We start from the raw sequence: 22,237 nt of genomic DNA on the forward strand, positions 1-22,237 counted from the left end.
GTCCTGCCACTTGGAGGGAGACTCCAGATCAGAACGTGTCTCTGACTCTTTGGCCGCTGGAATTTTAAAACAAATTTTTAAAAAGCAGCCACATGACCCATCCGATTTCTCAAACAAGTGGTCATTGACCTTGATGGAACTCTCTGTTTTTCTTTTTCTTTTTTAAAACAGATTTTCCAAAAGAGAGGTGGCACTTTTTCCAGAATGCTGTTTTTGTAGTTTTCTGTAGTATTACCCTCTGGGAGCTGAATGAGTAAAACAGTCCACCTCAGGCATGTGGTTGGGATGGTTCTCCCTGTTTCCCATTAGAAAAATACTGTTATGGAAGAGAGGGACCCATGAGCACAGTGGTGGGTGGACTTGGTTTTTTAATGAGAGTCGTCTGTATACCAGCCCCTAGGTCTGCTGATCTGTCTCTGTCTCTCTCTTTTTGTCTATCTGTCACTACATGTTTCAGGAAAACACAGAAATACACATGGGCTCTCCTCCCATGAGTATCATCCATTATGTGATTTTCCTTTTTTTTTTTAAATTAAACTGTAATTTATTTACAATATTGTGTTAGTTTCTGGTATACAGCAGTTATTCAGTTATGGTGGTGGTTTAGTCACTCAGTTGTGTTCAACTCTTGTGACCCCATGGACTGTAGCCTGCCAGGTTCCTCTGTCCATGGGATTTCCCAGACAAGAATACTGGAATGGGTGCCATTTCCTTCTCTAGGGGATTTTCCTGACTCAGGGATCAAACCCACATCTCCTGCATTGCAGGCAGATTCTTTACCAACTGAGCTACCAGAGAAGCTGATTCAGTTATACATATATACATATATGTGAGTATATCCATTATGGTTTCTTACTGGATGTTGGACATAAATCCCTGTGCTACACAGTTCAGTTCAGTTCAGTCGCTCAGTCGTGTCTGACTCTTTGTGACCCCAAGGACTGCAGCACATCAGGCCTCCTGGTCCATTACCAACTCCCAGAGCTTGCTTAAACTCATGTCCATCAAGTCGGTGATGCCATCCAACAATCTAATCCTCTGTCATCCCCTTCTCCCGCCGTCAATCTTTTCCAGCATCAGGGTCTTTTCCAATGAGTCAGCTCTTCGCATCAGGTGGCCAAAGCATTGGAGTTTCAGCTTCAACATCAGTCCTTCCAATGAATATTCAGGACTGACTTCCTTTAGGATTGACTGGTTGTATCTCCTTGCAGTCCAAGGGACTCTCAAGAGTCTTTTCCAACACCACAGTTCAAAAGCCTCAATTCTTCAGTGCTCAGCTTTTTTATAGTTCAACTCTCACATCCATACATGACTACTGGAAAAACCATAGCTTTGACTAGATGGACCTTTGTCAGCAAAGTAATGTCTTTGCTACAGAGTAGGATCTTGTTGTTTTATTATGTGATTTTTCTGAACACTGTACATTTGAATAGCCACTTCTCTGTGCAAAACATCAAAACCATAAGGGATCCCACATTTATGAAGCAAAGCATTCACATCATGTGAATCTTATAGATATAGTTTCCTAATTTATCCTCAAAAATGTCCCCTAAAGGTACCATGAGCTCCATTTTCCCAAAAGGTTAGACCTAGAGCCGAGTTGGAGAGAACTAGAATGCCCTGCAGAGTCATAAAGAAAATTCGGTGCAGAATTAGGTATGGACTCATCTCTGACTCCGAAATCCGTGTTTTGTTCATCTTAACTGGACTGCAGTTATTAGGCCAAAAAACACTAGGAGCTGTCTTATTTTCCAGTATGTTAGCTTGAAGGCAGGCGAAAGTTCTCTGGCAGCTGTTCATGCTGTCAGGACATGAAGGGTTATTCTCTTAGATTCTCGTTCAGACAGGAGGCTCGAAGGGCCCTGGCTTCCTGTGTGCTGCCAACCAGGGCTCACGTGCTCCAGAAACGCTGGGCTGGCCCTGGCCCCGAGCAGCCAGAGGGCCCGTCAGGAAATCATGATTATCAACGGCCGGCCTCTGTTCCTGGTCTTGGACAAGAGACAGGCTGGAGAGATGGTGGGGGGTGGAGAAAGGGGAAGAAAAAACAGGAAGTGGCGGGGGAAGGGAAGGAAATGATAGAGAAAACACAGCAACTCCTGCCTGATGAGAAAGGGATTTCTGAGCCCTGCATTTTGGGAAACCAGGTCACAGTGGTAGCAGGGTGGGGAGTGGGGGGATCAGGGATGGGCCAGGGCGAGAAGTTAGTTTCCTCCACGTTTGGGGTTGTGCCCGTGAATTCCCAGCAGAGCACAGGCCAAGAAAAAGGGTGCCCACCGCAGGTGCTGTGTCCCAGGGGCACCTGACTATAGACCTGGAGAAGGTGGCTTTCTAAAGAAGAATCCAGGGGGACCATCTCTCTCACCTCTTGGTTGTGGCTGAGGCCAGATGTGTCACAAAAGGACCTGGAAACTTTCGAGGCAATCAGTATCAGGGGGTGTGATTCCGTCCCCACCCCCATCCTGATCAAATGTTCTCAAAATTAGAACCATTTTCACATGTTTGGTTAGGACTTGATCTCCCCCAGTGGGGTCCAGCAAGAATCACACCTTCTTCTATCGCAATACTATGAGAGTCAAGGCTAGCAGAATGCTGGGTCTCCTCCAGACCATGACTCTAAGTACTTCCAGAATCTTTTCCGATCATTTTGTTCACTTTACTTAATTACAGACACAACAAAAGTCCCCCAACTCCCAGTGGGCACCATTGAGGCTGGCAGTCACCTGGTAAGCTGCAACCACACAAATAGAAAGCTAGACTAATAACCTAATCACTCTGTAATATCAATACTAATAACACTTTACAGGATCTGAATGGGTACTAGAGGGTAGGCAGGGAACACAGAGCCCCCCCAACAGGCAAGTCCTCGATACCAGTCCTACCCACTCCAGCAGTTCCCCAAACTCGTTGTGCATCTAGAGAAGCTAAAAAAAAAAAAAAAGTACAGCCCAACCTGGAGTAGGGGCCAAGCTTCTGGAGAGATCTATGTCATCACTGGCTCTGGCCCACGGACCAGCATTTAGACAGCTTGGATCCTCACCCAGCCCTCACAGGGTCCCACCTCCTTGCATCTTGTCCATTCAATCATGGAGACCCTCCCAAGGAGAAGCCTGCTCCAGGGTTCTGACCTTGATTCTGTAAACTACTCCCCCACCATCCAGATAAACACAGAGCAATGAAAAGCAAGCGTATCTTTGAAAGGAATCCAAGCTCTTTGAAGGGATGGCTGGCGGTTTCCTGTTTGAGTCACCCACAGGCCAGAGGTCCGTCAGGGAGCACAGCGTCAAGTGAAGAAAGACACTGACAACTTCCGCCTCTGGTCCCCACCAGCAGCCCAACCTCACACAGCATCAGCACGGGTCCGCTCCTGTTGCCATGGTTACGAGTGACGGGAGCCCCAGGGAGGAAACCGGCACCGCCCGAGACCATCAGTAGGCGGCGCTGTGGCAGCACCTGAGTGCTCGTGCTCAGTGCTGTCTGACTGGCCCGCCAGGCGCCTCTGTCCATGGGATTCTCCAGGCAAGAGTACTGGAGTGGGTTGCCACATCCTCCTCCAGGGGATCTTCCTGACCCAGGGATCAAACCCGTGTCTCCTGCGTTGCAGGCGGCTTCTTTATCACCTGAGCCACCAGGGAAGCCTCTCTTGTCAATATCTTGTCCACTTTGGTCATTTTAACAGCTTTTTGATCAGAGACGTATTAATACATCTTTTGTGACCCGAACATTATTGACTGGAGTGTTCCAATACTCACTTATATTACAAATCGCTGGTCACAGACGTCAGTTTCTGCAAAAAACTCCCGGATCAATAACGTGTTAAGAGAGGGACAAAGCATGGTGTTATTAGCCTTTGTTAAAAATGGGGAAGCTGAAACCCAGAGACATAAAATGACGTCTCCAGGTTCACATGACAGAACCGAAACTAGAACGGGCAGCTCCTCACCTTCTCCAGTCTTGTGATCTGGGACCTTTTCACTACCTCCTGTCCGCCCCCCGCCCCCCAACCCTGCCTCCCCCATTCAGGGGAGCGGCTGAGAAATAGCTTAGGATGCCTGTGTATCTTCCATTTTTGAATGGTTCTGAAAGTGGAATCGCTGGACAGAGAGAAGGTGATACCTACAGACAGTGAGGGAACTGGAGAGCCTGGAAGACCACCTGCCTGCTCTCCAAGCTGAGCGGACTCAGAATGCAGAGCAGGGCAGAAGCCTACTTGTTCCAGCCACAGGTAAACCAGCGGCGGGGCCTACACCCTGGGTCAGGGAAGCTCAGAACGCTCTCTCCCCCAGCGGCAGGAGCCCCGCTCAATGTAAAGAATGACAAACGGGTAGGTGCGTGGATAATAAATACGACTTGTGCTTGTCAGGCCCCTACAGTGCATCAGACATCACTGAACACTGGAGGCCTGGTGACCCCCTGACCCACTGGCCAGACAGGTGTTCTTCCAGCTGCTTGTACAGACGGGGAAACTGAGGCCTTGTCCAAGGGACTTGGCTTTTGAGAGGTAGAGACAAGGTCTGAATTCCTGCAGTCTGGGTCCATTCCTGCTTTTAACTACTATGCTGTTAATATTCCATCTCCCCAGGTGGCGCTGGTGGTAAAGAACCTGTCTGCCAATACAGGAGACTTAAGAGATGTGGGTTCGACCCCTGAGTCGGGAAGATCCCCTGGAGAAGGGCATGGCAGCCCACTCCAGTATTCTTGCCTGGAAAATCCCATGGACAGAGGAGCTTGGTGGGGGCTACAGTCCATAGGGTCTCAAAGAGTCAGACTTGAATGAAGTGACTTAGCACACACATACTCCATCGCAAAGCAGTTGCATTAAAAAAACAGAAAAGAAAAAGGAAAGAAAGGGAGAGGCACACAGGACAGTCAGTCAGTGTTAAGAAACAGGGCACAAAGGAGACGCACTAGAAGCAGACACTACCTTCATGCCAAAGGCGAAGGAAAGGAGGAAACTCTCCAGGGCGGGAAATAGTGATTGAAAGGTGCTGAGCGGGCAGGACCAGGATTCTGGTCCCCAGTCCTTCCTGGGTGGCAGCCCCAACCCCACCCCCTCGGTGTCAGCCAGCACCAGTAAAAGACTTCCTGGCTTCAGTATTGACACAGCACCACTCGTGGGAAGAGGAAGTGGGGTGGGCTGCGGAGGATTGAAGGGAGGACCCAAGATGGGAGAGTCATCAGGGTGGGTGGAAGGGATGGTGTTCTTGAGAACTCAGTGCCCATGTCACAGAGGGAGGGACCCACTGCGCAGCCGGTGAGCAAGACTCTGCCAAAAGTCCCCACCCAGAGCAGTGAGGGAACTGGGTTCTGCGGGTGCTGGGTGAATTCAGACTCAGGAAGATCTGGGGAGCAGGACAGAGAACATCCCTCATCATTTCACAGATGGGGAGACTAGAGCCAAAATAACAACAGTCATGACGTCATCATCATCACCATGGCAGCCACCATTTATTGACACCTGTCATTTATCAGAAATGAACTAGATGCTTTATATAGGTTACACGGTGATAACATCAACTCTAAGAAGGCCGTATGATTATTCTTAATTTATGGTTGAGATAAGCTAAATCATATCCTAAAGGTCAAGTAGCTAGTTGGTTAGGAGCAAGGATCTGAACTGTTGTCTGACATTTTGGTCCACGATCTGACCTCTAAGCTACACGTGTCATGAAATGGTGACAGGCCCTGCCCATGACTGATGGTGCTAACCCACAACCAGCTTTTGAACTGTTAAAGCACAAAGGTACAGGTCTTTAAACTTAGACATATTATCCACTCTTTATCCATACTATGTATCCACCTATGTGGTTACATACAATTAAGGTAATCAAGCAACTCATGATCCAAACTTGGGTTCTTGCCAGAGTGAAAGAGGCCTATTCATATGCTGCTGGGGAACTTCCCTGGTGGTTCAGCAGTTAAGACCCCACTCTTCTAATGCAGGGGGTGTGAGTTTGATAGCTGGTCAAGGAACTAAGATCCCACGTGCTGCATGGTGCAGCCAAAAAGATAAATAAAAAATAAACTGAGGGACTGCAACAGAAATCAATGAATCAGAAAACAGGAAAAAACAAAAATAATAATAATGATGCTGGGACAACAGGCATTAACCAGTCCTGTCCCAGGCACACAAAGACGTTTTGTCACCCTGCTATAACCACAGGCCCAGGGGTGGGTTCTTTTAAGCCTTACTGATCCAGTGGAGAATGCATGATCTCCTGCTTTCTAATTTACCCAAACACTCCTGTGCAACAATCCACTCTCCCTTTGCTCACCAGAAAGTCTTCTACATCTGTTGGCCTCGTGGGCCTTACGTATAAAACAGGCAAGCTGATGATAAAGCGGATACCCTACAATTTGGGAAGCAAGGGTGTGACTTGTTCAGCAGTAGATTTTGAAAGCACTGCTGGGCGCCTGGTGCCCTCACCCCCAGAACCTTAACGGGCAGGTGTTCTGATAACCAGCCAGTCCCCCAGACCAGAGGGCTTGGCGTCTCTCTCACCTCTGGTGGCCCAGGCAACGGGACAGGACACTGCAAACAGAAGCTGCTGCATCCTGCTGGAGAAACCGCCACCCACCGACAGGACCCAAGACCCTGCTTCCTTGGAAGGGGGCGCCTGGCTGGGACAGGCGTCCTGTCTCCATTGCCAGCAGGCACAGATCCCCCAACCCCTGGAGGGGGTGGGGTTGTACCCACCTGTCCAGGGATCTCTCCTCTGAGTCTACAAGCCTGGGGAGGAGGGAGGCTGCACTTAAAGCTTGTTTTTTGTTTCTTAAGCTTTTTGTTTCTTTTCCGCCTTCTTAAGAATCTCTGATCAAGAGGAAAAAAGAATCTGCTGTTCTTTTGAAACCAGGAAATCAGTCTTAAATCAATCTCACACATCAATACAAGTGAAATGCTAACAAGACAGCAACAGGCACTATTAGTCCATTCTCTGAAGAGCTGTTTCCTGCAGTTATTTAATCAGGGGCATCACGGGACCTCTGGTCCAGCGATTCTCTGACAGCTCAGGAAAGGTCAGTGGTGCTGGGGAGCCCAGAGACCCCTGGAGGGACTGGTGAAGACACAGGCTGCAGGGCCCTGCAATAATACACAGCCAGCCTCTTGTTTTGCATAGAAGTGTCTGCCAGTGATGATTTTTGATTAAGAGGAAGACCTTTTTTTTTTTCCAAATTAGGTCACATTCATATGCCATTGGGGTTTAGGGCATGGACTTATCTTTTGGGGACCACTTATCTTATTCAACCCTCTGAGGTTCCCTGGTGGCCGGGGTTCCCTGCCTGCCAAAGCAGGAGACACCGAGATGTGGGTTCAATCCCTGGGTTGGGAAGATACCCTGGAGTAGGAAATGGCAACCCACTCCATTATTCCTGGCTGTAAAATCTGATGAACAGAGGAGCCTGGCAGGCCATGGTCCATGGGGTCGCACATGGATATGTGCGATATGACTGAGAGACTAAACCACAATTCAACCCATTACTGCTATCAAGTTATTGATATTACTATTATTAATATTATTGGTCATGCCATTTAGGGGATGCCTGAAATCTTGGGGAGGGAAGGGACTTGGTTAATGGAACCCAGCAAGTAGGCGGCAAAACCAGGACCAGCACACAGTTCTCCTGACTGACTCCTACTTCTTCTATCTCAGCATGTGACCCCTCGAGCTAGGGACTAAGGCCAAGGAGCCCAGACTGGGGCAGGAAACAGCCCATAGACAGACAGTGACAGAGCCTGGGCTCAGGCCATCCCAGAACATCAGAGAGCAACGGGGGACAAGCGTGACACAACCATCACTCTTCTTCACTCGGTGCCGGACATCGGGTGCACATCCCATGACTGCCTCATGTGTGACAGTCACGAGGGTCACTCCATCAGGTCATCTCCTGGGGTCAGAGAGTGGGAGACACCTTAGAGATGCAGCGAGATCAGCCTCCTCGCCCTGACAAGCCTGAGCACCAGCACAGTCAAATCGCAGATCTCTGGGGCTCCTTCATGTTCCCGCCTCCCTTCCCAAGGCTACAACTCCAAGAACGTTCCCTTTCTGGAAGGACAAGGGCACAACTTAACAGGCTTGCACGCCTGGCCATCAGCGGTGGTGCAAGCCTGGACACCTTGAATGCTTCGTGGTGGAGCCAGGAAACCTTGGTGTACCCTGAACTTGGTCTTGCTTGGGCTGCGTGACCTTTGGTCCCTCACTACCTCTCTCTGATCTTCAGATGCAAAGTCTGCTCAGTGCAGACTTACAGCCACATACACAAGCAAGCCTCTCTGGGCTACTCTGAAGATCAAATGAGCCTCGAAAGCACCACAGCTATTTATGTTCATACGCTCTCTCTGCCACTGAGGGAAAGCGCCTTGAGAGGAGGGGCCCACGTCTTCCTGATTTTCACAAGCTATCAAAATGAGCTCAAAGTCCTGCACAAATGACAAACACTGATGGCCGAGTTTGTAAAATTCAGCCTCCCTGGGGGCAGTAAATGGCTCAGGGTGGCTGGAGAGGGAGAAAGAGGCTGGCGTCAGGTGGTGGAGGACTCCACACACGCCCATGCTTTCTGTGTGGCCAAATAGTGAGCTCGTCTATCAGATGTCTTTGTGCTCGTGGGAGGATGGAGCTGTGGAAAGAGCCTGGGGTCTCGTGCCCAACAGTCATGAGCTGTAACGTTTGGACACCCGGACACCTGGCTGCCCTGTCTGTTTAATGGGAATGATCTCTTTCAGGCATCTGGGCGACCCAACATAAAAAGTGGCCAGTCCAAAAAGGAAAAAAAAAAAAAGTGGCCAGTGCAGTGCATGTGTGCTCAGTCATGTTCAACTTCTTGTGACCCCACAGGCTGTAGCCCACCAGGCTCCTCTGTCCACGGGATTTCCCACGCAAGGATACTGGAGTGGGTTGCCATTTCCTTCTCCAGGGGATCTTCCCAACCCAGGAATGGAACCCAGGTCTCCAGCATTGCGGGCAGATTCTTTACCATCTGAGCCATAAGGGAAGCCCTCAAATTCAGCAAATACAACTGCCTCCTAAATAAGTGGAGCAAAAACTGACCTGGGCTCTCAGAGGCAATGATTGTTACGGAAGTTCGAAGTCAGTGCTGCCTGGAGGTAACTAAGAAATGGTACCACAGCCAGACTGGACTGAGCACAGCGTGAGAGCCAGTCTGGCTGGAGGCATCGGTTGTCCAAGCTCCCAACGACCCTGTTGCACTCCAGCACCTCGTGCAAAGCCTGGCCGCACTCCTGCACCCCAGAGCCACAAGGGTCTCACGGGGCAAGTACCACCCAAGGACCACAAACCACCTGTGAACTCCCAGCAGCCCCTGGTCATTGACACAGGGCACCTCTGAAGTGGTTCGGGTTGCGTGTTGTACAGAGGCCTTGCTTACGCCACGAGGCTAGGTAGGGTGGGCTTGGGGGTGGGGGGCGGCAAAGCACAGGGGGTTGAGAAGTGAGAGATCTGGGCTCCAGTTTCTGCTCTGATCCTAAATCTCTCTCAGAGCCCAAGTACATCACTCAGCACTATCTGCATCATGAATGGAGAGGTCTTTGGAACTTAGGGCTCTCAAGGCCTAAGACAGCCCTTCAGTGGAGTGTTTCTAAAAGAGCTTAGCCTGGGATATATATATATACTGCCCTTGGAGAGAGTGGTTTTCTGACAAGCCAGGCCTCTGCTGAAAACACTGTGAAAGTGGAAGTCCTCCAGCAGACACCTCAGGCCAAATCCAACAGGTTCTAGTTCTCACCCCACTGACTCTTGCTGTGCAACCCTGCATGAGTCGCTTTACCCCTCTGAGCCTCAGTTTTCTTCATGTGAGACTCAGCGGTAATGGCATTCGGCTCACGTCATTTCCCAGCAAACTGTTTTCTGAAACTTCATAGAAAGTACAAATCTCCTTTCTCTCCGACGTGACAAGGCTAGTCAGGCTCCACCCTCCCAGACAGAGCCAGACACACCTTCACAAAGCAGGGATGGGAGAAAGGAGGGGCCGTCCATTACGCTCAAGAAGAGGAGAGGGCCCCGGTCAACAGCGGCAGGAAGGATGAGAACGGCCTGCAGTGACAGCTGGGAGCCGGCTTATCTGAGCTGATGACAAGATGCCGGTCACCCTGGCCCAGGCAGACAAATACTGGGGACCCTCAGACAATAGCACAGCTGCTCCAGTTCCTGGGCCCCCCTCTGCTGCGAGGCAAATTAGGAATTGTTTAATCAGCATTCATCCTCAAGATGCACAGGGCTTCTGCCTTTCTCAATAGCACAGGGATGTAGGGGGCAAACACACACACCTCCCCATCAAGGTCCCGGACACCCTACACCTGGACCTGGGGAAGCAGGGCCCCAGACGTCCTACACCTGGCCCTGGGGAAGCGAGAAGGGGGAACCATGGACATAAAATATGCCTGGGATGAGATCAGACCGATTACAGAAAAATGCATCGTCTTCCTGAGACCCACTAATTTCTAACGAAACCCATATTCCTAAGACTAGTGTTCAAATCTCTCCATGATCAGGTCCATATTGAAAGAAAACCACCCTTATATAAGCTCTCAATTTAAGTCCAGTGTTCTTCCGCCCTGTTCTGCAGCCTAGACTTACCTCTCCACACACCTCCATCCTTTTTACCATCCATCCAGGCCAGCAGCAGTCTCACCCCCTCCAAGAAGTCTTCTCTGATACTTTTCTGATACCCAGTCCACACGGACCTCTGTTTTGTCTGAACTCTCACAGCACTTTCGGCCTGCACCAGTCAGCATTTTTGCTTCATCACTTTTTGACTGTTCTCTTATATCACCCTCCCAACTGGTTTCATCCTGCCTGGACTCTGACCCATGTTCTGCAGAAAGAGCTTTCTAAAGCATATCAGATGATGTGTGTTCCCTGTTTAAAACTCTGCCAGCACTTCCTACCACTTCTAAGGTCAAATTCAAATGCCACGGCATACTCCCGCCCCTCCCCTGAGGCTGCCCACGCTCCAGTGACGCCAAAGTATTCCTGAAGTTATATATTGAGGGGGTACCAAGAGTGGGATAACAACTCAGTTGAGAACTCCTCCCACAGTTTCAAGCTCCCCTCCCCAGGTCAAATGCTGGACCACAGAGAAGATGGCTAGGAGCAAATGGCATTGAACTGTGGCCAAGGTAAAAAGAGTCAAGACCAACCAAGTGCTCAGTTATGTCCGACTCTTTGCAACCCCATAAACTGTAGCCCACCAGGCTCTTGCTTTTAATAAGTTTACAGCATTATAGTCTTCAGCCAATCCACTGACCAACCAAGTGGGAGAGTAGGCATCTGAGACTGGGACATAAGACAGTTCATTTGTTCTTTACAACCACAGTGATGAGGCAATGTTCACAGCCATGGAAATTGAGGCTTACAGAAGCTGAGCTCATGCCTGAACTAAAACTCCAGCCAAGATCATACCTAGATATTCTGGAATGGTATATGGAACACTGCAGCCCAGTGGCCATCACTACCTTGTACCTCTAAGTACCTCCCATTCAACTTTTCTGATGCTGAGCAAAGACACTTAGTTCCTGCCTAAGAGTTCATTCTGTCCAGGAGACCCTCCCAGTGTAACTCCTTAGATGGAAAGATTGTGAAACTGGATGTTCATCTAAAAGAAAAGGGAGAAAATTCCACTCTAACTGTTCTATAGTTATCCAGAGGTGATCAGAAACCCTGACTAGCCTAAATGTACCCCCAATCATACCTCACAGTCATAAGGGTGTGTGTTTATCGTAGAAAGGGTAGAAGAACAAGGTTCGGAAGACAGAAAGACCACTGTGTGGACAGAAGCACATATGGCACCAGATCACCAGAGCCAATTATATGTATGTCTTCCCAACTTCATATTCAGTAAGGTCTTATAATTAGAAACCGGCCATGTGGGAATACTTACACCGTGGAAATTGGCAAACACTCCTAGACAGGTTTGTTTATGTTTTTCCTTAGAGGATCAGTTATTAAACATTAACCAGGCACCACTCAGTGGATCCATCAGAAGTCATTGAGTTAGGATGATGGATTTAAACTGTAGCCACAGCTGTGCCCCCAACTCACTGTTTCACCTGAGCACGTTTCTCTCCTTCTTGATCCTCAATGACTTTAACTGTAGACTGGGAGCAAAGAATCCTTGCTTTCCTGACACACGACTGTATAAGGTAGGAGAGCGGACCTAAGTGCATTTTAGTAAATGTAAAGGTAGCTCGGTTGGTAAAGAATCTGCCTGCAACACAGGAGGCCCCAGTTCGATTCCTGGGTTGGGAAGATCTCGGGGAGATGGGATAGGCTACCCACTCCAGTATTCTTGGGCTTCCCTTGTGGCTCAGCTGGTAAAGAATCTGCCTGCAATGCGGGAGACCTGAGTTCCATCCCTGGGTTGGGAAGATCTCCTGGAGAAGGGAAAGGCTACCAACTCCAGTATTCTGGTCTGCAGAATTCCATGGACTGGTGAATTCCATGGCCTGGAGAAGTCCCTGGGGTCGCAAAGAGTCAGACACGACTGAGAGACTTTCACTTTCAAAGTTGTGAGGATGTATTTGGCAATGTCTGCAGGCATTTCCGGTTGTCACAGCTGGAGTGCGTGCAGTGCTACTGGCATCTCGTGTGTGGAGGCCAGAGATACTGCTGAACAGCCTACAACACACAGGATATTGCCCACAGCAAAGACTTATTTTGCCCCAAATGTCAGTAGTGCCAAACCTGAGAAGCCCTGAACTAAAGATGCTTAAACATGTGGCCTGTTCAAGTTCCCTGAACACATCGGCATCCAGGGGGAAAATAAAGGCAACTCGGGTCAGTTCGAGGAACTGGAAGGGCAGTGGGTGCAGAACAGCGTGATGCACGCTACAGGGCGACAGCCCGAGGATACGACAGTTTCTGCACCAGCACAGTGCCTGCATACAGTAGGTGCTCAGCAACGATCTGTGGGAAAGGCAACGAGTCTAGCTGAACCCACAGTGCAGTCTCTCTAGTAGACTCACTCGTGTGTGCGCACCCTCCATCACAGGGACACCAGCTAGAAGAAACTGGCAAAAGGGATTTCACCTCCTCTGGGAGGGAGATGGGAGGAAATGGTGTGACATCCCAGCCCCGGGGACTCGGCTTAGACAAATAATCGCCAGCCTGACAGTCACAGCAGCCATCCGTGGTCAGAAGAGCAATATTATTTAAGTCACTTTCTAATAGGAGTTGAAACATCTTGAAAGGTGAGGTTTTGAACCCTCTCTGGGGAGGCGATTGTCAAAAACACACAGCAAGCGGTCTTGCTTTCCACACATTCACAAACCACTTTTTTTTTAAGACAATCCTTTTATCCCTTGTACCACTTGGGACTGCATGCAAATACATTTAGCACAAACCACCTGAAGCAGAAACGACGTTGGTTAAGAAACCCTCCAAGCACCAGGGGAAGCGGGCTGGCACGGCCCAGATGCTCACAAGAGAAAACTGATGACATACCACATACCAACTGCCCCAGCTCCTCTGGGGCCTGGAGTCAGCAGGGCTGTGGGGCGAAGCTTTGCCACAAGTCTTTCCTGGAAGACCCCCAGTGAGCCTCTTGGTTCTGCATCCCTGGGCTGGACTGGGAGAGGCGGCCCATTTCTCAGGGAGCAGATGACAGGACGGGACCCTCCTCGGTGTCTCCCTGACCATGAGCCATCTGACTCACAAAGCCCTTTAATTAAAATCCCAAGGGTTCACAGCTAGTTCTAGATGTAGCTGGACCCAACGGCTTCTCAGGCATCAGAGCTGCCAGCAGAATGACGAGGGTCAATTGGTTTCTCCTGGTCTACCGATGACAGCTCACTCAGCTACCAATTAGGCTCGCAGGATGCCAGGGCTGGAAGCCACCTGAGCGCCTGCTCCCCTCCCCCACTCTCCTTTGAGAATGAGGGGCCCCTGGCCCAGAGGAGGGGTGGACTGCCCCAGGCCTGCTGTGGGGTTTCCTATTGACTCTTAGTCGAGAGCACTTTTGTGACTGCTCAGTGAGTCTTTTTGTTCAGGTCTCTGAACTCTAAATGGTGAACCCTACATGGAGCATTCAGTTCAGTTCAGTCACTCAGTCGTGTCCGACTCTTTGCGACCCCATGGACTGCACACGCAGCATGCCAGGCTTCCCTGTCCATCACCAACTCCTGGAGCTTACTCAAACTTATGTCCATTGCATCGGTGATGCCATCCAACAATCTCATCCTCTGTCGTCCCCTTCTCCTCCCATCTTCAATCTTTCCCAACATCAGGGTCTTTTCCAATGAGTCAGTTCTTCACATCAGGTGGCCAAAGTATTGCAGTTTCAGCTCCAGCATCAGTCCTTCCAATGAATATTCAGGACTGATTTCCTTTAGGATGGACTGGTTGGATCTCCATGAAGTCCAATGGACTCTCAAGAGTCTTCTTGGAGCATAGGCATAAGCTAGTTACGGTTCAGGTAGGACTTGGGGCCACATGATGGAAGCAGGGCAGTTTCAGGGAAAGAAATTTACAAAGTGGCCACCACTTGGTGAGAACTTGGCTCCATTCTTGGCTGAACTTGGCCCCTTCCATCCTCATCTCTCATTCATTTCTCACGTCCATGACCCAGCAGCAAGTCATGACCCAGGCTAAGAGAAGTAAAGAAAGGCACTAAAGCCCAAAGGAAGGCACTCAAACTAGTGAATCCCTTTGATTCTGATGCTCTTGCCTTAAATAAATTATTTTCTTTTTCATTTAGAGTCCTAATGTTGAAAGAAACAGTACAATAATGTCTTCAGTAATGCCAGAATTTTATTTTACAAAATAAAAAATAATTTTACTTCATTATTGATAATCTTCAGAATTACCTGATGGCAAGCTTGACTTTTTTCCCTACGAAAAAATTCCTACAAAAATGGTCAGTATTTCTAGATGTGGTCCCAAGGGCCTGGGTCAGTGGAGGGGATAAATAAGATGCCTCTCGGGACCTCTTCTTGGAATCTGAAAGCAGCTATGCAACTGAACGACACAGGAGATGGTATAAAACCCTGCCTAGTGGGCTGAACCCTTGAATGGGGTGCATCCAGAGAGAAGTATAGCAATGAGGAGGAGGAATCCCACTGAGGTCTGCCCTGCAACCTGCCACTAGCTTCCTGTTTCTTCCATTTGGGGATAAAGATTCTGAGAACAAAGTATGGCCCCCTCACCTGTGTTTACTGGGAACTCAGGAGCTACCAGGAAAGATAAAGACAAGAAACAAGAATTAAAGTACAGTTTGGTGGTTGCTGTAAGGGGGAAGCAGAGGCTGGTGTGGGAGCACTAATGCGGGGCCCCAAACTCCATCCACACGGTGGGAATCCAATCAGTCAAGGCTTCGTGGAGGGGTCAATGTCTGAGCTAAGTCTGGAACCCACACAGGACTTAGCCAGGCCAACAGGGGGAGTTGAGAAGGAGAGGCGGGAAAGAGGACAGAGGTCACAAGGCAATAAAAATGAATGGAGGTGATGAAACTCCTGATGTAAGGAACTATGTGAGATGGGTATGGCTGGTTCAGTTCAGTTCAGTCGCTCAGTCGTGTCTGACTCTTTGTGACCCCATGGACTGCAGCACGCCAGACCTCCCTATCCATCACCAACTCCTGGAGTCTACTCAAACCCATGTCCATCATGTCGGTAATGTCATCCAACCATGTCACCCTCTGTCGTATGGCTGGACTATAAGACAATAATGTGTCAGGCAGGAGGGAAACCTGGGCTGAAATGGAAGCCAGACCACAGGGGCCAGCAGAGTTTTGTAAAGGAATCTACCCCTCACATGGGAGCTGGATCGTACTGTTCACCTTTCACTGTTTGTCAGGGACAGGGTGACATGGTCAGGTTTACATTTTACATCATGCCTCTGTGTGTGTGTGTGTGTGTGCATGAGCACATATGTGTGTACACACTATTCCATCCTGGCTGTCAATTATTTCATCTATAAAATGAGGAAAACACATTGTGTGCTCCATATCCCCAACATGTTACAGGAATGAAATGAGATATTTAATAAAAGGTTTATTAAAGATTAAAAAAAATGAGAAGCCTCTATGAAGAATGACCCCTAGCTTATCTCAAGGCTATCAAATATGAAAATACACTCGCCAGAAGAATGAACTGAGAGTAGATCATGGTGCTCAGAGCAGAGGAGACCAAAACCCACAGCCCCAGGCCTTCTTCTCTGGAAGGCCCTCTCGGATTCTGTACCCAGGGAGCGTCTTGCCCCGGGCACCTGTGTTCAGGACTCACTTTCCGATTCACGGGTCAGCAATAAGGAAGCAAAAGAAATCAAACACCAAACACTCAGCTTCTTTTGTTTATCTAGTTAATGTCCCCAGTTTCCGATAAAATAATTATTTTCACAAACCTCAACTTGAATCTTACAGAACACATAGGTAGGTAAAACATACTTGCTATTCAGATGAAATGGCAAGTCCTTGCCAGAAAATGTGGGCAGAGAGACCTGCTCAGTGGGTCTGTTTCTCCTCTCCACCAGTCCTGCCTCTGGGAATGGCAGTTGTATTAGTCACCAGTTGTGTCTAACTTCTTGGGACCCCATGGACTGTAGCCCACTGTAGGCTCCTTTGTTCTTGGGATTCTCCAGGCAAAAATACTGGAGTGGGTTGCCATTTCCTTCTCCAAGGGATATTCGCAGACCCAGGGATCGAACCCAGGTCTCCTGCATTGCAGGCAGATTCTTTACCGTCTGAGCGGTAAAACCCAGGAAAACCCCGGGGGGATGTATGACTCCTGTTGAAATCAGACAAGACAAAAGCTGTGGCAGGCTGGTCACCTGGAGCAGAGGGCTTAAAGCTGCCTTCACAGGGGAGCGTTTCCAAGCCTTGCACAATTACCTTTATTAGCATAACGTTTTGTCCTGCCTTTTGTAAAACACTTTCTATTTCCGTCTCAGGAAGAATGCAGCAACAGAAATTGCTGCTACTGTGGGGGAGGTGAGGTAGTCTATAAAATTTAAACCATGGGGCATTCGTTCAAGACTCCTGGGTAAGGATGTCTCTTGATAAATAATTCATGATAGCCTTAAAGCTTGGCCTACTTCTGACACAGGGATCATATATTTTGGAGAAGTCAGGTGGAAGGCAGGGAGAAGGAGAAAAATCACTTTTAAATGGTTCTGTTGTGCTCCGCCTTGTGGGTAAAGCCAGACCATATTTTGGACCGTTCTTTTCCACCAGAAGGGCTTCCCTTAAAGGCACTTAAAAAAATGTTTTTCCTCTTAAATTGAAAAGGCAGCATATCACCCGGTTTCAGTTTTATCTTCTGTAACACTAGATAAAGATGGGGCTGAATCCATCTGTTAACACATATAGGCTGCAAACTGTGTGAAAGCATGCATGCGCATAAACACACACACACGCACATGCATGCACTCGCACACACACACTCATTGCAAAAAGGGAGAAAAATCCACACTTTTAAAAAAATTATCCAGCAATGCTACCCAATGCAGATGAGATAGCAGCACTTTTATCCTTTTATGGCAGATTCAGGAGGAAGCCAGCCTTGCCCCAAAGGCTGCTCCCCCAAAGCTGCTGCCATGTGCATTGGGATCCTGGGACTGGCTGCAGGCCAGGCCCTTCCCCCCACAGCCTGGGGTTCCATTCTCGATGCCGAACTCAGTAATGATCCCCTGGGCACCATTACCTGCCGTGTCTCAGCCCACTCTAGCTGATGCTGAAAGAATCGCTGGGCAGAGGGGGGGTTTCTATCTTCTGGTACAAAGGCTACACTCTTGAGGCTGGATTTTCAGGGGTAGAATAATCAGGCAGGCTGCCTGGGCCCCATCTGGGTCACTTGGCATTTCCTAGGGCACTGCTGGTGGGGGTGGCACTGCAGATTACCCTCTTGAGGCTTTGAGGACTGCTTTTGCTCAGCTATTCCTGAAAACACTGTATGCAACTGATCAGATCAGATGAAACAGATCAGAGACTGGAGGTTGGAGGTGACCTAGAGGAGCCCTTGCCAGAGCACACATTGCTCACATCTCCACAATTACCTCTTTTGAGTGGGCACCATGCAGGTGGAGAGTCCTGAAAAGCACAGCATTAATTTGTTTCTTAAATTCAGCGACCATGGGCATCATAGAGTTCCAAAAATAAGCCAGCTTCATTTCATTAATGAGGTGGAGGTTGAGCACCCACAGTTTGGAAAAGGATGGGGGTGGAGGTGATAAGCAAATGCAGTCGCCAAGGCCACCTGGCACTTGAAGAAGGGGGCTTCCCAGGTGTCACTAATATGAAGAATCGCCTGCTAATGCAGGGAACATAAGAGACACAAGTTCGATCCCAGTGTCGGGAAGATCTCCTGGAGGAGCGCATGGCAACCCACTCCAGTATTCTTGCCTGGAGAATCCCATGGACAGAGGAGCCTGGTGGGCTGCAGTCTATAGGGATACGACTGAAGCGACTCAGCAAGCACGCATGCATGCATGTGGTCTTTAGGGAGGGCTTGAGCTCCAGCTACAATCCAGGCAGCCCACACTCTCCAAAGCCAGGTCCTGGGGATTCCGCTTCTGTGGATTCTCACATGGCCCCTCCCCCTCCTCCCACAGCAGCTGCCCTAATTTAGGTCTTCATTATCTTTCTCCTGGATGGTTTTGCACAGGCAGCCAGATGACTCTTCCTGAAGCAGCAGAGCTATGATTACGCCACTCCATGGCTCAGAGACCTTTAATGATTTCTCCATGGGCTAAAAAATAAAAGCCCAGCTTCTAATTTTTAAGGTTCTCTTCACCAGGCCCCAGCCAAAATTCTAGCCTCACCTTCTTTTCTCTCTTTCCTGTACCCTGCCGTCTGGCTCAGTATCACCTTTCCAACTGTCCCACCTGCATGCCCTTGTTCTTATATTTCCCTCTATTTAAAACAGTCTTCTCTCTACTCCATCTCCTGAAATCCAAATCCTATTTATCCTTTAAGACCAAACTCAAAAGCTACTTCCTCATGGTTTCAACACTGACCCCCAGGGAAAATCTCTGTCCTCTGAGCTCCCGTAATTTTACTGTATCAATCACATTCTTTTGTGATAACAGATTCTGTATAAGTGTTGCTGCACTCCTTAGGCTATAAGAAGAGGGCAGAGGAGAACGCAATTGACTTAGCAGCTCTATTCAATCTCAATCAGTCCTGCACACAGTAGGTGCTCATTTATGTTACATAAGTGAATCACCCTTGTGAAGATGTCTGCAAGACTGCAGACATGCAGCTATTTTATGTAGGCACAGCTATTTAAAGAGATCAAATGAGTACAGTCTAGAGGCGCATCATGAAAGGACAGTGCGGTATGCAGAGGAAGCAAGCTGGGTGGGCTGGGGTCAGAGGTGGATGACGCTAATGACCTCCTTGATGATAAATCCAATGGTCAATTCTCAGTCTGCATCTTTACTAGACCATCAGCAATTCTGTACAATTGAGTCATCATTCCTTCTAGAAAGTCTTAGGAGATCACAGTCTCTTATTTTTCCTCCTGGTTAATCTCTGTTACCTCCCTGTCTCCTTGGTTGGTTCCCTTTCTTTTTTTCCAGAACTCTTGACATTGGCATTCCCTAGGACTCAGACCTTTAGTCCCTCTCTTCCTTACCAGGACTCACGCCTTTAGTGATCTCATCCGGTTTCACGGCTTTCAAGTTGTCTATATTTTGATAAATCTCAAATGCGTTTTTCCATCTTTGACCTCTTCCTTGCTGGCACTAACCACAGTCTTCAAAATCCACACCTGGATGCTGAACTCAAACTTAATGTGGCCCCACACTGAACTCCTCCCTGCTCCCTAGCCTACTTCATCCAGTCTTTCTCATCTCAGCTAATGACATTTCCATCCATCCAGTTTCTTAGCACAAAACATTGAGTCATCCAAGCGTCCTCTTTATTTCACATCCCACATCCAACCTTCCAGGAAGTTCTTTTGGCTTTACCTTTAAAGTACATCCAGCACAGATCCAAATGTATCCCCTTACTCCACATTGCCCCATGCTCTTTTGACCTTCTAATAAGCTAGAAGGCAATAAACATTATTTTATTACCTTTGCCTGAGTGATACTAACCTTATTATCTACTTTTTCTCACTAATGTCTCATAGGCCCAGTACATGGAACTCTGCATGGCACAAAGTAGGCATTCAATTAATATTTATCAAATGCATGAATGAATGATTTTAGCTGATCATCTGCGAACTGTAGCTTAAAAAATAAATAGCATTTAGCCCCAGAGAAAGGCAGCCACAGCCAAAAGGCATGTGTAGGCAGGGGGAATGAAAAAGCCAGGGCCTAGAGATAGAATCTTCACCAACATCTTAGGATTTGACAGTGTCGCAAGCCTGCCTGCATGATACAAAACCATGAAAGAAGCATACTTGAGCAGTTTCCAGCTTATCCGGACCAGCCAAGGACATTTTCAAGGGACTTCAATGGACAGCATGCTTTTTTTGTTAAAAAGACATATAATCAAAATGAAATAAGACATACAAAAGTTGGTAAATAATTGTGTAGAAACATCCCCTGTACAATTTTATTTACAGTACACATCTTTTTCCCTACAAAGACTTTATCCCTAGTTCTATTCATGCTGTGCTATGGGCTTAGTCAGTCAGTCGTGTTCAACTCTTTGCCACCCCACGGACTGTAGCACACCAGGCTCTTCTATCCATGGACTTCTCCAGGCAAGAATACTGGAGTGGGTTGCCATTCCCTTCTCCAGGGGATCTTCCCAATCCAGGGATCAAATCCGGGTTTCTTGTATCTCTGGTACTGCAGACAGGTTCTTTACCTTCTGAGCCCCCAGGGAAGTCCAGTTCTCTCCATATTCACGCAGAATTAGACATCCTGTAAGCGCAGGTTCAGAATCTAGCCCGTGTCAGCCCTGCTCCCTGTCATACCTTTGGGGCCCACCCAGGCATAGTGTTTTAAAATGATTTGTTCAATGAATAAGGAAATGAATGAATGCCTTCTGATCTGCCTGGAACTGCCTGCCAGGACCAGTTCCTCGATGTAAGAATATACTCTAAGAAAAAACGCTCCTTGAGACGTGTCTTCAAAGCAGAGTATACATCACCCTTCATTTCCGCCCAGTACCTTACACTGGAAAGATCTAGTGCCTAGAAGTCAAATTCATCTACATGCAGACCTGGAAGCAGGCAAGGGTACCAGGGCACATCCATCTTCATGACCCTCTGCCAGCATCTCAGCATCTCTACTCTGTTGCTGGGATTTGATCTGAGGTAGAGAGTTGGTGTGAACCGCTTAGTCGTGGTATCCACCCTGCCATAAAAGGAGGTTAGGACTGGAACTAGAAAGACTCTACTCTACAGTCAGTCCTTGTAGTTGAAGGGTTGAGTCAGAGACGCCTCAGTGTATGCATCTCTAAAATGGGAATTATCATACCAGGGGGCCACAAGAGGACTGGTAACCCCTTGGAAAACTAGCCTCACTGAGTTCTAGCCATGGATGACCATTTTTCCTCTGTGCACTGTCTGCCATGTTCCCCAGGGAACTTGGGCTTATCCCGCTATTCAAGATGCATCTGTCCAGCAGGTGCTGTGGCTTAACCACTGTCATCCAGCAGAAGCCTCCTCTTGGCATGTTTTCTTTGCAGATGGTCATGAAGACACTTGCCATCACCAAACTCAGAAGCCTGATTAGGGGCTTTGGGGCTCTGATTAGAGTCAGGAACTAACTGGGCTGGAGAAATGACTTTGTGGAGGCCACACTTAGATAATCACATGGAGGATGACTCCAGCATCACTGTGCATGTTTTCTGCTACCTTTGGGGGTATGATCTTTAACTTGGAATGGGGTCAGTGATTGCCATGGGAAATAAGGGGAAAGTAGAGCAGAAAAATAAAGCAGGATTTTCATAGCTCTGCTGCACACATAAACACACACACACAAAGACACAACCATTTGGTCTCCTGGAGATCAGTAGCTGATTAGATTTACCTCATCTATCAAGGAAACTGATTCTCAAGGAATCCGATTAACAGCAAAACGAAAACATATAAATTCCCATTGTTTTCATTGCAGGGGAGAAAGACTTGGGTCAGTTAGAACATTCTTTCATCTGAAAGTCATATTTCATCTGAACTTGCAGATGTTCTGGGGACAACTGGCAGGCAAGCAGAACACATTCATAAGAACCAACATTCTTTTCATTTTTTTCCCAACACGAGGGTACTCTTCCGGCCAGTAACAAAAATCACACAAGCCTTATGCCCGGCCTTTATCAGCCTCTAAACTAATGAAGT

At 48.3% G+C, this 22,237-nt stretch overlaps 1 protein-coding gene across 1 annotated transcript in view; it reads right to left on the minus strand.

The window, feature by feature from the left end:
* CYRIA (CYFIP related Rac1 interactor A) overlaps window positions 1-22,237 on the minus strand; it is a 102,045-nt gene that overhangs the window by 58,807 nt on the left and 21,001 nt on the right. The window lies entirely within an intron of this gene.

Source organism: Cervus elaphus, chromosome 11 (assembly GCF_910594005.1).
Source record: "Cervus elaphus chromosome 11, mCerEla1.1, whole genome shotgun sequence".
In the NCBI taxonomy this organism is placed as follows: Eukaryota; Metazoa; Chordata; class Mammalia; order Artiodactyla; family Cervidae; genus Cervus; species Cervus elaphus.